Raw genomic sequence first — 12,826 nt, 5'->3', positions numbered from 1 at the left:
AAACCGCCATCTCAGATTCACAGCTTCTCTGGAGGTATATCCTGTCCCAATTATCCTGATGCTAGTCAACTCTACTGCACTATCCATCCTGTACATTCCTTAACCTCCTTCATTGGGGCAGATAGGCTGTGACCTGTATGAGAGTACTGGGCTGAAGGTCACAAGCAGGGATTGAAATTCAGCCTTGCTCAACTCTCTGACTCCTTCAACTGTCACTTTCCAAAAGACGCCTTCTTTGACTTCCGTAGCCTCCTGTGCCATCCAGTCACACTCTCTGGCAGGGATTACTGCTGTCTACCAGTCCCCGCTTGCTTCTTCCTCTGGAGCTTTAGCTCAACACATGGCCACAGCAGAGACTACATTTCCCAGCCTCCCTTGCAGGCAGGTATGTCTGCATCTAATCAATAGAATGTGAGTAGAGGTGATGTGCCCTTAAAAACGGGCACAAATCCCCCACAACCTTTTTCTCCTTCCTCCTAGTTGGAATATAGGCCAGATGATAGGAGCTGAAGCAGCTAGGGGATGGAGAGATGAAGGATTTCGGAGAGGAGGATGACAGCCATCCTACCTCTGTCCTTACCCACCTCCTCCAGACAGTCACAAAGAAAGGGGAGGGGGGAACCACTTCCATGTTATTTAAATGTATTTTTGAGTTTCTTTGTGGCAAGTAGTCTAGATTGTACCTTATCTAAGGTACCCTCTACGTCAAAACCTTGTTTGGGGCGCCTGGGTGGCGCAGTCGGTTGAGTGTCCGACTTCAGCCAGGTCACGATCTCGCGGTCCGTGAGTTCGAGCCCCGCGTCGGGCTCTGGGCTGATGGCTCAGAGCCTGGAGCCTGTTTCCGATTCTGTGTCTCCCTCTCTCTCTGCCCCTCCCCCGTTCATGCTCTGTCTCTCTCTGTCCCAAAAATAAAAAAAAAAAACAACCTTGTTTCATTTTCTACAGAGTATCACTAAGTGAAATTTATCCCATATTTATATGCTTAAATGCTTACTATCTCACTCTGACAGAATGTGTGTTCCATGAAGGAATGGACTTTGTCTTAGTCACTGCTGCAATCCCAGTTCCTAGAACCATGCCTGTCATATAATAGATGCTCATATTCGGTGAATAAACAATTTCCAAGTGCAAAGGGAAAAAAAAAAAAAGGTGCGGAGAGTTTAAGTAATTTGCCCAACTTTCTGCAGCTAGTCAATGGCAGAGCTAGATATTCTTGTTCATTTTGGAATACTTGACAGTTTAGGATTTTACTCACGCATAAAAGTCACGTGGAGGCACTTACTGATATACATTACTGAGTAGCTCAGAAGATCTGAATCTGAGATTCGGCACCTCAGGTGATTCTGGTGCTGGTCTTCAGACAAAACTTTGAGATATGCTGCAGTGACCCTGTGGCATATTTAGCTGTTCATAGCTCTGTATGCACTTAAAATGCACATAAAGAAAAAGTGTTGTAATTGGTGCAGCATTAAAGCAACTAATCAGATTATTACTTTGCAGGAACATCAGAGTCATTATGCTGTGTGAACAGAGTCAGATCAAAGAGACCGCACTGTATGATTCCACTTATATAACAATGTGAAGAAGACAAAGCTCTAGGGACAGAAATCAGATCGAAAGTTACCAGGAGTCGCAGCCACGCTGGAGAACAGGATGGAGGTTTCTCAAAAAACCAAAAATCGAACTGCCCTATGATCCGGCAATTGCGCTATCAGGTATTTACTCAAAGGGTACAAAAATACAGATTCGAAGGGGTACGTGCACCCCACTGTTGATGGCAGCATCAGCAGTAGCCCATCTATGTAGAGAGCCCAAATATCCATCGACTGATGAATAGATAAAGAAGATGCAGTGTGTACAATGATATATTACTCAGCTATCAAAAAGAATGAAATTATGTCATTCGCAACGATGCGCATAGAGCTAGAATGTATTATGCTAAGCGAAATAGGTCAATCGGAGAAAGACAAACGCGGTGTGATTTCACTCCTATGTGGAATTTAAGAAATAAAACAGATGAATGCAGGGGGGTGGGGGAAGAAGAGAGAGAAACAAACCACAAGAGACTCTTAACAATAGAGAACAAATTAAGGGCTGATGGAGAGAGGTGGTTGGGGGATGGGCTAGATGGGTGATGGGTACTAAGGAAGGCACTTGTGATGAGCACTGAGTGTTGTATGTAAGTGGTGAATCACTGAATTCTACTCCTGAAACCAATATTGCACTGTATGTCAACTAAAATTTAAATCACAAAGAAAAAAATAAAGTAACAATGGTAAAAAAAAAAAAAACCATTACCTCGAGGTGGAGCTGGGAGGAGATGACTGAGTATGACAGAATATGACGGAACCTTTTGACCTTATTGAAATATTATATATTGACTCTGGTGGAGGTTGTAGCTTTTCACAGTTACCAAAACTTAAAAACTTGTACACCTAAAATGTGTGAATTTTGCTGTATATAAATGATACGTCAACAAACCTGACTTTAACACAAAAGGTAATTAAAGCAGTTCTAACTGGCCACAAATTAAGCCACAGGAGAATTTGAGTACATCCTAAGAAAAAGAAAAATAAACCTATCCTTTGAAGAAACATAACTTGTGCAATTGTCCAGAGCAGTCATTTATGAGAGCAACAGAAATGTAGCCTGGAAGTAGAGAATGTTTTCCCTCCTTCTTCTATTCTGGCATTGACTCACCAGTCATTTTCTTCTCAGTGCCTCCTTGAAATGCACTTTCTAGAACACTGTACCTTTGGCAAGAGAGAGCAAATCAACTGAAATAGGTGCTGATATACACCAGTGACTTCTTCCTAAATGCCTCATGAAATTCTACACTAATTGACTCAATAAGCCTTCCATGAAAAGAAAAAACAAAATTATTCTATATTTCAATTATCAATTGCTGCAAAACAGATCGCCCCAAAAAAGTGGCTTAAAACAACAGTTTATTCTCTCTCACAGTTCTGTGGCTCACTGGGCTCAGCCGGTGTTTTCTACTTGGGGTCTGTCATGTGGTTGCAGTCAGAGAGCAGCTAGTTTGGATTGGATGTCCCAGATGTTGTTGTTGTTTTTTTTTAATTTAAATGTTTGTTTGTTTGTTTGTTTGTTTGTTTTGAGAGAGAGAGAGAGAGACAGCGCAAGGGGGGAGGGGCAGAGAGAGAGGGAGACACAGACTCTGAGCTGTCAGCACAGAGCCAATGCAGGGCTTGAGCTCACAAATCATGAGATTATGACCGGAGTTGAAGTCGGATGCTTAACTGACTGAGCCACCCAGGCATCCTTGCCCCAGATGGGTTTTTTTTATTCACATAGCTGATGGTGCAGCTGGGATGGCTGGAAGAAACAGGGCCTGGCTGAGTAATATTCTCTCTGTCTCTCTCTCGCTTGCTCTCTCTCCACCTCAGAATATGCTCCTCAGAATATGGAGAATATTCTCCAGCTCAGAATATGCTACCCTAAAATATGCCACTTCGGTATAAAGATCATCTTGAGCTGTGGACACTTAAGAAGCAAATCCAAGTGGAGCTCTCTACCTTCGCCCTATTTGCCTAAAAACAGGGCATAAATTTGTGAAGGTGTTCCCCCTTCCTTCTCTCCCAGGAAGGACAAAAGTTAATCACTGAATACAACCCTAGACCCTGGTCAGCCCGGAGATGACGCTGAAGAAATCCACATAACTGACTGTACTAACTAGCCCTCATCTTAACGTTAGCTCCCTCACGTATTTGCCTTTTTATGATTTGCTGGCCTAGAAAGGCCTAGTCCTTTGCCTTGGTGTTGTCACTTCTCTGAAATTGCACTGCTGTTTTGTTAACATGCTACCTAAGCCCAAATTCTAACCATACCTTTGAGTTACTCATCTCTGAGGGCTCCCATGTGTATGTGTAGTATACACATTAATAAACTTCTATTTGTTTTTGTCTTCTTAACCTGTCTGTTATCACTCTAATTTACAGGGTCCCAGCCATTGAACCTAAGATGAGTAGAGGGAGAAGAGATCTTTTTCCTCCCCTACCCCTCTCTACCTGGCTAGCTTGGGCTTCCTTACAGCATGGCATCTTAGAGTATTTGAGTTTTTCACATAGAAACGTGCTTGCCTTACAGTGTGTGTTCCAAGAGACCCAGGCTAACTCTGCACAACTTTTTAGTACCTAGCATTGGAAATTACATAGTATCACTTCCGTGACATTCTGTTGGTAAGAAAAGAGTTGCAGGGCCACCCGATTCTAAGGAAGGGAACTATACTTCCCTTTGAATGCCAGGAGTGGCTCATTGGGATCACCTTTGGGGACTTGCTTCCACCTCCTGACAAACTTTTAATTAAGTCCATTCATTTTATCAGCCTACTCTGCTGTCCTGTTTAGTCTTTTTTTTTTTTTTAATTTCCAACCATCTTGATTTTTTTAAGTTTATTTATTTATTTTGAGAGAGAGAGGGACAGACAGTGTGAGCAGGGGAGGAGCAGAGAGAGGAAGAGAGAGAGAATCCCAAGCATGCTCTATGCTGTCAGTGCAGAGCCCGATGTGGGGCTTGAACCCACAAACCATGAGATCACGACCTGAGCCGAAGTCAACAGGCAGAGGCTCAACCGACTGAGCCACGCAGGTGCCCCCTGATGGTCTTCAAAGAACTTCATATTTCAGTTTATATAAAATTTTACAATGAACTATCACATACGTTATTTAATTTGATTACTGTGGTAATAATTGAGGCAGGCAGGGCAAGGGTTTTATGCCCAGTGTTCTAATGGGAAAAATGAGCCTCAGAGAAGTTAGGGGACTCACCCGAAGTCACATGACTAGTAACTGCCAGCCCGGTGCCTGCTGACTAACCAGGGCTCTTGGCTGGCTCTCATGCCTGCTTAATGGCATGTTTGTGTTCCTTTGGCATCTTTCCAGGCTGAATGTCAAAGTCCACTTGACAACATCCAGGTGCTGGTGTCAGCAAAGCCATGCTTCTGAGATTAGTGTGGTAAGACAAATTTTATTTTTTTTTAATTGTTAAAAAATTTTTAATATTTATTTATTTTTGAGAGAGAGAGACACAGAGCAAGAGCGGGGGAGGGGCAGAGAGAGAGAGGGAGACACAGAATCGGAAGCAGGCTCCAGGCTCTGAGCTGTCAGCCCAGAGCCTGATGCGGGACTTGAACCCACGAATCGCGAGATTATGACCTGAGCCGAAGTCGCTCAACCAACTGGGCCACCCAGGTGTCCCTGTGTGGTAAGACAAATTTTAAAAAAGCAAAGGAAATTTTAGGGACCTATCCACTAGAGACTGTCCATTTTAATGAAAATGTACTTCCGATGAAGATTGTAGGTGTTGATTGTGCTATTTAAAAGAAAAGTCTTCTTGATTTTGATTTTGTAAAATATGAGATAACCCTTTTGAAAAAAGTAGCAGTAAGTTTGCCATTATGCACTAATGTTAGAGCTGATGCCAAAGTAACCTAAAATAATACATAGGCAAGTCATGAGTGCTCAAAGCGTAGTGAAGAAAATACTCTGCCTTTTGAGGTTTCAAATATTTGTTTTTTTGTTTTTTTTTTTTCAATTTTTTTTTAACATTTTATTTATTTTTGAGACAGGGAGAGACAGAGCATGAACAGGGGAGGTCAGAGAGAGGGAGACACAGAATCCGAAACAGGCTCCAGGCTCTGAGCTGTTAGCACAGAGCCCGACGCGGGGCTCGAACTCACGGACCGTGAGATCGTGACCTGAGCCGAAGTCGGACGCTTAACCGACTGAGCCACCCAGGCGCCCCGAGGTTTCAAATATTTGTATTGGTGATATTGTTTAGTGTTGGTGGTTGACAAGGCCAAGCAAATGTCAAAGTCAACAAAAAAAGGATATCCTGTTACATGTTACAGAGTTAACTTCATAGGTCTCCTTACCTCCTTAATACCCGGAGACAGCTGAGACAGGGCCCGGTACTATAAGCAGATAAAACTATTTGAAATGTGCCATGAGACATAGACCACCCACAAAATTCTCATAATTAGAGAAAAATAAACTCTAATACACATTTATACTCTTCATAATTTTCCCAAGAAATTGAAAGTATAGAAATGGAAAATAAAGCAGTCACACTTAAAACTCTATAGCTCAGGGTATGCCTGGCTGGCTTAGTCGTAGAGCATATGACTCTTGATCTTGGGGTGTAAATTCAAGCCCCATGTTGAATGTAGAGATTAGTTAAAAATAAAATCTTTAAAAAGCAACAACTCTGTAGCTCGGGTATAATAGATGCAGCGGAATATAACGGTTCTGGGATGGGCAGAGTGAGGGACTAGGCTCTGCCCCTTTCTTTGGGACCTTGGGCAAGTTTTCTTACCCTCTTTGGGCCTCAGGTGACTTATCTGTGGAAAGGGAATAATAATAGCATCTACCTTCAAGGTGGCTGTGAGGATTAAGTGGGTTAAAATGTGTATAAGTGCTTATAACAGTGCCTAGCACACAGTAAGCACTACAGAAGTATTTGCTACTCTCACAGTAAAATTTGAAAAGTAATATCCTTTGAAAATTTAAAAAGCAAAGAAGCTGTGCAGAAGACAAGTCTTGAAGGCATTTTGTTTTGTGTTTGTTTTGTTTTTTTTTGTTTTTTTAAAGTAAGCTTTATGCCCAATGTGGGCCTCAAACTCACCACCCCAAGATCAAGAGTTGCAGGCTCTACCAACTGAGCCAGCCAGGCACCCTGACAATTTTTTAAATGAACTTTCTATGTTTAAATAATTGTAGACATAGTGAAAAAATTGTAAGAACAGTACAAATATTTCCCTTATGTCATTAACCCAGACTACCCAAATGTTAACAATTTATCACATTTGTTTTTATCATTCTCGTTCTGTCACTTAGTATTTTTTCACAAAACACTTGAAAATCTATTACAGAGACACTTTGCTTTACGTCTACATAATTTGGGGGTATATTTCCTTAAAAAAGGACATTCTCTTTACATAAGGACAGTACAATTTTGAAGTTAGGAAATTAACATCAATACAATACCATAATTCAATCTACAGACCTTATTTAAATTCTATCAACTGTCACAGTGATGTCCTTTATAACAAAAGAGAAAGAAACTCTTTCTGGTCCAGGACCTGATCAGAAATCGCAGGTGGCATTTAATTCCATGCCTCTTCGTCTACTTTGATGCAGTTAAGTTCTTCAGTCCATCTTTGTCCTTCATGACGTTGACTTTTTTAAAATTGTAGTTGATACACAATGTTAGAGTAGTTTCTGGTGTTTGACCTTGACAGTTTTGAAGAGTTCAGGCCAGTTATTTTGTAGCGCACCTCATTTTTTTTTTTTGTTTCCTAATGATTAGATATAAGTTATTAGTTTCTTAGCGGGAGAACCACAGAAGTGAAGTTATAGTGTTCACTGTGCTTTATATCAAGAGGCATCAGTGTTTATCTGTCCCATTACTAGTTCTGTTAAAAATGAACAGCTGGATGGGATGCCTGGGCGTCTCAGTCGATTAAGTGGCTGACTTCAGCTCAGGTCATGATCTCGTGGTTCGTGAGTTCAAGCGTCAGGCTCTGCGCTGACAGCTCGGAACCTGGAGTCTGCTTTGGATTCTGTGTCTCCCTCTCTCTCTGTTCCTCCCCTGCACATGCTCTGTCTCTCTCGCTCAAAAATAAAAAAAGTTACAAAAATTTTTTTAAAAAATGAACAGCTGGATTAAGAGGTACATAGGGAAAGGTCTAGAAGGGTCCTGAGCACAGGAACTTTTGTCCCATTGGCTTGGAGTGTACCACCCTCCTGGCACATAGATGTGTTTGCCAAGTCTGAAGCTCCTGCAGAAAACCATTTTGATTGAAGATGTTAAACTATCTAGAAGTCTAATCAGCACTGTTCTTTATAAGGATGTCTTCTGATTTCAAATGTAGCACTCCTAGAGAACACCAAAGGCATTTTTTGAGCAATTACCACTTCTGGACTTAACAGTGAACTTTCATGAGTCAACTCATACCAGAGAGTCCAGGGAGAATATATGGTTATTGTTGTTAAGAATTTTAATACATTAACACATACAGGTGATGAAGAAAAGGGAATGAAATAATTTTAAGGAATAAGGAGAATACTCTTTCCAGCCAACACATGGTGCTGCAGATCTCTGGAATCTATGATTCAAAGGCAGAAATCTAAGTAAAAATATTACTGATGTTGTATTTTGTTTTTTATTTTTATTTTTTAAAGTTTATTTGAGAGAGGGACAGAGCAGTGGGGAGCGTGTGAGTGGGGGAGGGGCAGAGAGAGAGAGGCACTGTCAGCACAGAGCCTGATGTGGGGCTTGCTCTGTCTCAAGAACCATGAGATTATGACCCGAACCAAACCAAGAGTTGGACACTCAACTGACTGTGGCACCCAGGCACCCTGCATTCAGCTGTATTTTAAAGCAGTATGTACACTTAGCATTGGATGTTGAGAAGACCTCTTAAAATATTCTGAATTGCAGCACATCCTCGGACAAGGCCAGCCTGAGAGTTTAGGAAGGGTCGTATCCTGAGACATAGATAGATATTCTTGGTTCTCAGCAATACGAGGGCAGACAGGAAGGTCCGGGGAGGAGAATTAGACCTTCCTCAGGTGTCACAGAGGTACAGAAGGGAAAGGATTGACCCAGCTACCAAATGCAGTATTTGAGGCCTATGCTTACAGCTAGCTAGAGTACAGAATGGTAATTATATTTATTGTCATAACACACACACACACACACACACACACACACACACACTCCTCCCAAATTTTATATATCTAAAGTGCTCTGATTCCAAAGCACTCTGAATAAATGATCATTGAAGTTTTTTAGCTAATGAGTTGGAAGTGGAATTCAATGACTAGTGGTTCACTAAGCTGAAAAACAATGTTGGACATAATATTAGTTATACCAAGATATTAAAAACAGGTGGAATTACCCAAAGTTACAAAATAGCAGCAAAGATATTTAAATAGCAGTTCAGCTTCATGGTAAAGGCGATTTCACCCCATCATAATGCACTTACTTCCCATGCTATCGAATGTACCCCAGATTCATTTCATACATTATTTAACTACTGTGCTAATTCTAAGGAACACCTTAGATCTAAGTAAATAATACATCGTTGAAAAACTTAGAAATACTCTGCCAGTCTGCTGTTTGCTACAGATCTGTTCATGCTGGTGGACCACAACAGGGCAAATAGAGAAGCCACTTGTCTCCGGTGGGACAGGGAAACATAAACGTCAGGGCACAGCTTCTGTGGCTGCTTGCCTGTGCCTTCATCAAAGTGTTTGCTGCTAGCTTTATTCCATTGTCCATCACACTTGCTCTGTCTGTATACACTTCATATGCAATCAAGTTTCATTTATTTATTTAAAAAAGGTGTTAATGTTTATTCATTTTTGAGAGAGAGACAGAGTGCGAGGAGGGGAGGGGCGGACAGAGAGGAAGACACAGAACCTAAAGCAGGCTCCAGGCTCTGAGCTGTCAGCACAGAGCCAGACGTGGGCCTCGAACTCACGAAACATGAGATCATGACCTGAGCCGAAGTCGGACGCTCAACCGACTGAGCCACCGAGGTGCCCCTCAAGTTTCATTTATATTGTGAATTACTTTTCAGTCACTAGCATTACCTGTATATGTGATTCGTTTTCCAATAAATATGTTGCTTTGTTGTCCATTTTATACCAGTGTTTGCTGATACCAATGTATTTATTTTTTAGCGATAGATTTTATATTTTATCTTCAGCGTTGGTAGATGTTACTAAATATCCAGAATTTATGATTCCATCTATCAATAAAAGAGGGTTATTTTACGTGCAATGCTTCAGTGTAAAAGAGTGCATAAGCCTTTTTCCAACAAAACTAGGAGGTACCATATGTATCTGCAATATGGTAACTGGTGATAATAACAACACTAACTGCCATCACTGAGCACCAAACAATCTATAGGTCTCATTTAATTTTCTGAGTGACATCAGGATTACCCAACGCAAGGTAATTATGTGCCACAGCAGAGGGATGGCACCATGTAAGAAGGAGTCCAGGAAGAGCCAATCAATATTTGGAACTCCCAACCAGCCAGGCTGGCCGTGGTAGTGGTTGGTACATTAGGACTGTTCCTTGTGAAATATGCCTGCAGAATAAATCCACTTATCCAGCATTTTAAGCTAGTCATTTCAACTTACTTGTGATCCCACCAGCAAAAGTAGCAAATTATTATGAACACCTTTGCCAAGACGATGTACTGGCTGAAAGTTCAGAGGAGAAATGAGCCTAGCTCATTTGGGGCGTAGCTTGTCACGACGTTTCCCGATTTGGGTGCAGGATGGGCGGGTGTGTATGGCAGAATGTCAGATGTAATATTTCCCTTCTTTTTTCATAGATGGTGGAAGAGCTCTTTTGTTACCACACCTTCCTCAATAGGAATGTTTATCTTTCCCTGCTATATAAGTGTATTTCCAGCTAATCTAGGCCATAAACCTAGTCAAATAACAGTATCAAACATAGCCTAAAATAGATGAATGTATGTGTTTATAGAAAATAAATGTAGATGTATGGTATTAGTATAAATATGTAATACTTAACTATGTGAAAATCAAGTTTTGGTCTTAGAATACAAAGGTGAGTAAGACTTCATCCATGCGTCCAGGGGCTGGTGACCTGGTCAGACTCACAGATAGGTTAACAGATAGTGCAACGGTATTTACAAGGCATTACGTTCAAAGCTGCACAGTCACGGAGGGTGGGGGGGGGTGCGGGGGGGGGCTGTGGGGGCCCAGGTGGAGGAGCTCCTGGGTCACGGTCGCCTCTTCACTAGGTCTTTAGTGCCCAAAGCTGAAGGACAGTGTAAGGTGGGGGGGGGGGGGGGGCAGGGAGGCACCTGCAGCAGGACACGTATGGGAAACGGGACAAAAGAGGAAGTGGTTTTGTGCCCTTCGGCTCAGACTGTCTAGATGCTTTGCTTTTCCCTCTCTATGTAAAGTGATTCATTCTCAGTAGATTTATGTGTAAAATTGCTTTCGATCTTAAGTTTATCAAAGAGCAGGATCATGTCATTCTAACATGGATTGTGCGGCATAAGACATAGAACCACGATGAAACGGTGCTTAGCAAATAATTTCTGGAGACGACAGAAATGTTTCCAGGCAGAACTGTCCTCAGCCCAAATTGTGAAGCATCTGAAAATTCCTTGATTGCCCCACTCCCACCCCTTGCCTTTTCTTTTATATATATATATATATATATATATATATATATATATATATATGTATTTATTTTTGATAGAGAGAGACAAGTGGGGGAGGGGCAGAGATGGAAGGAGACACAGAATCGGAAGCAGGCTCCAGGCTCCAAGCTGTCAGCTCAGAGCCCGACCTGGGGCTCGAACTCACAAGCCCTGAGATCGTGACCTGAGCCGAAGTCGGATGCTTGACCGACTGAGCCACCCAGGTGCCCCCCCACCCCTTGCCTTTTCATTCTGTCCCTGGGGCTGTGTCTATGCTGCCTTCCATTCCTCAGAGCCTACCTGCTCTGGGCTTCACCCAGGCCTGGCACTCTGGCTACGCCTCTCAAAATTAGGCTTCTTCTCTCCTCACCTACCTGTCAAACTGCCTCTCTCTCATTTATGCCCCAGAAGGACAGCTATATAATTGGACTAACTTACACCAACGGATGAAAGCCCAAATTGCGGTTTATTATAAAGCTGTTGCAAGGAAATTTAATTTTTAAAAGAGCTTTTACATCCCAATAAACAAAGACTGTAGCTCCAGATGAGATGGCCTTTGTTTTTGCTTTCCTGGCCCTCTCAAATTATGTCCTAGGGAAAGGGCCTCTCTGCCCTTGGGATGTATTTGTAAGGCTCAAGTGCCCTCTGGAGGCAGAAATAATCTCATGCTACATAAAACATTTATGCCCTGGTGTGGGTGTGGGTGTGTATGTGGTGCTGTGTGTGTGGAGGTGTATTTGTGTGGTGTGTGGTATTGGTGGGGGGGTGTATGTGAGTGTGTGGTCTGTGTGTGTTGGTGTGCATCTGTATTTGGTATGTGGTATATGTGTGGTATGGTGTGTGGTGTGTGAATGTACATCCCCACCCAAGACTACAACTGACTGGCATCTGATCTGGGGGTTCCCTCCTACCTCCACCTCCCGCTCTAGGCCCCCAGTCCAAGCCACCATCATCCTGGGCTTTGACCATTTTAAGTCACCTAATGGGCCCCCTTCCTGTCACTCTCACTCTCCCGCAATTTCTTCCCTACCCAGCCACCAAAGCGATCATTAATAACTTAATTCAGACCACCTTTTTCACCTGTTTCAAATCCTGAACTGGCTTCCCATTGCACTTTGACTATTTTTCCCCCAGAGGGTAAGATTTCCCTTCATGGTCACATCAGTCTGACAAATAAACCTAACACAGCCCGGAACACTGAGCAGGTCAAGCGCCAACGCAGAGGCCTGCCAACAGCAGGAGAGAGGAATCCAGTCTGTCTCCACGTCCCCAGCCTGGAAAGATCATTCTATTGGACAAGAGCGAGGGCAGCTGACAAACACAGTAATGTGCTCTGTAGACATTTCGAGCGGAGGAATAGAAAAGCTTCCCAGGCGATTCTGTGCAGGGCAAGGAAATGGGTCTAAGTGCCCTGAATGCCCAGCTCTTGCCTATGGCTCCCACCTCCTGCCCCAACTCTCTCCTCCCCTCACTCGCTGCATGCCAGCAACTTGGGCCTGTTCTTCACAGGCACAACACAGCTTTGCTCTAGGATGTTTAGCTTTGGCACGGAATATCCTTTTACCTGGAACATTCTTCTCGAAGGTTGTCCCATGATTGCCTCCTTCACCTCTT

The 12,826-nt window shown here is 42.7% G+C and overlaps 1 protein-coding gene across 2 annotated transcripts in view; it reads left to right on the top strand.

The window, feature by feature from the left end:
* SLC25A15 (solute carrier family 25 member 15) overlaps positions 1–12,826 on the top strand; it is a 60,583-nt gene continuing 47,757 nt past the window's right edge. The window contains exon 1 of one of the 2 annotated variants that reach the window (XM_058686576.1): positions 1–34. The gene's annotated coding sequence lies outside the window, so the exon portion shown is untranslated. Of the gene's footprint in view, positions 35–4,901; positions 4,975–12,826 lie in introns of those variants that run through there. The other variant, XM_058686568.1, reaches the window with a different exon arrangement.

The sequence above is a fragment of the Neofelis nebulosa genome, chromosome 1, assembly GCF_028018385.1.
Source record: "Neofelis nebulosa isolate mNeoNeb1 chromosome 1, mNeoNeb1.pri, whole genome shotgun sequence".
Taxonomy (NCBI): domain Eukaryota; kingdom Metazoa; phylum Chordata; class Mammalia; order Carnivora; family Felidae; genus Neofelis; species Neofelis nebulosa.
Note: the sequence above shows the minus strand (reverse complement) of the source record. Positions and strands in the feature narration are given on the sequence as shown.